Source organism: Sapajus apella, unplaced genomic scaffold (assembly GCF_009761245.1).
Source record: "Sapajus apella isolate SASKATOON/1434 unplaced genomic scaffold, GSC_monkey_1.0 scaffold56, whole genome shotgun sequence".
NCBI lineage: Eukaryota > Metazoa > Chordata > Mammalia > Primates > Cebidae > Sapajus > Sapajus apella.
The window spans coordinates 8966536-8967388 of NW_022436996.1; the positions used below are offsets into that span (position 1 = coordinate 8966536).

General features: G+C 43.6%; 1 non-coding gene across 1 annotated transcript; it reads right to left on the minus strand.

The window, feature by feature from the left end:
• Positions 1–139: 139 nt before the first annotated feature.
• TRNAC-GCA lies at positions 140–211 on the minus strand. The gene has a single exon. It is a non-coding gene; the product is annotated as a tRNA-Cys (tRNA).
• Between the last annotated feature and the right edge of the window lie 642 nt (positions 212–853).

The window sequence follows — 853 nt, forward strand, 5'->3', positions numbered from 1 at the left end:
CCCTCTGGTGGACAGCTGTTGATTCTTTTCACCCAGCATCCATTTCTCTAGCTCCTTAAGCTTCTTTCGTTGTTTCTCAACATCTTTTTTGTCTCAAATACTGTCTCCCAAAAGATGCATTCTAGAAGCGAAGAAAACTAGGGGGCACCTGGATTTGAACCAGGGACCTCTTGATCTGCAGTCAAATGCTCTACCACTGAGCTATACCCCCTGCTGCCAGTATGCTTCCTATTAATATTATTTCAGCTTTGGAATCATGTTGTATTAACATGATGTAAGTGGCAGAGATTAAATTTCAGCTGATAGAAATGAAAGATAATGTAAATATCAGACAAGAAGCTGACTTCCAGGAACTCAAATGTTCCCAGGATTCTCTCCCTCTAGCTTTCTTCTTTGGTTCCCTAAGTTAGCTTTAATGTCTCAAACCTATCTCTCCACGCAGCTGAGACCCTGCCTCTAACATTTGTAGACTCATATCTCCACACTTTGATTACCAGAGAGAAGACTTGAGTCTGAAAAATTCTAGAGAAGGACTCTGGTTGGTTTGGCTTGCGTTCTGGGCCTATCTGTGACCAGCCACTGTGACCAGGTACATGAGTGGTATAACCATGGCAGGAGCAAGATCTTGTAAGAGTATATCTGCTTCCACTCAGAATACATATCTATAGTATGAAGAAAAAAGTTGTTCTCCAAAAAAAGTCAGGAATAGCCAGGACATGGCCTCGGGGACCATCACTGCAGTGTTAGGGGCTTCTCGGTAGAGTGGAACATATTAAGAAAGGCTAGCAACTACTGCCTCTGCTCAACAGAGCCATGGGAAGCCCTGCATGGCCAGATTCCTTGAGGGGTTTCA